The sequence below is a fragment of the Buceros rhinoceros genome, unplaced genomic scaffold (assembly GCF_000710305.1).
Source record: "Buceros rhinoceros silvestris isolate BGI_N320 unplaced genomic scaffold, ASM71030v1 scaffold12534, whole genome shotgun sequence".
Lineage (NCBI taxonomy): Eukaryota > Metazoa > Chordata > Aves > Bucerotiformes > Bucerotidae > Buceros > Buceros rhinoceros.
Window position 1 is genome coordinate 34,528 of NW_010410095.1, and position 466 is coordinate 34,993.

Below are 466 nucleotides of genomic sequence, written 5' to 3' on the forward strand. Positions count from 1 at the left end.
CTGCACCGCTGAGCCCCAGGTACTCGCCCCCCGAGCCAGCCTCTGTTTCCAGTTTTCTGTGTCTGTGTGCTGGGTTTCACTTCCTCGAACCCCAGAGCCCTCTGCTGCCACAGCTCCTCGGTTTAAGGATTCATAAGCTGACCTCTCAAGCTTCCTTTGTTATCGCTGGCAGTGAGCCACTCTTCACCCAGGCGGGGCACGGGATTTGTCTGGGTGCGGGCAGGGTAGATAAAGCAAGCTAAAATGATTCACAGAGGAAGAGAGTTACAGAGGGTGCTGTGCCTTCATCCCGGGGATGATGGTGATGAGGGATAGCCCCGAGGTTTTGGGACGCTGTCAAGCCCCCAAGAAATCCCGCCTTTCCAAGACCCAGAGGTCACAAAGCACCCGCAGGGCACTTTGCTGATAGTGGGGGCTGTCGCCAGGCCGATGGGGAAGCCTTGGCCGGGGGTACAGCTCGTCATGG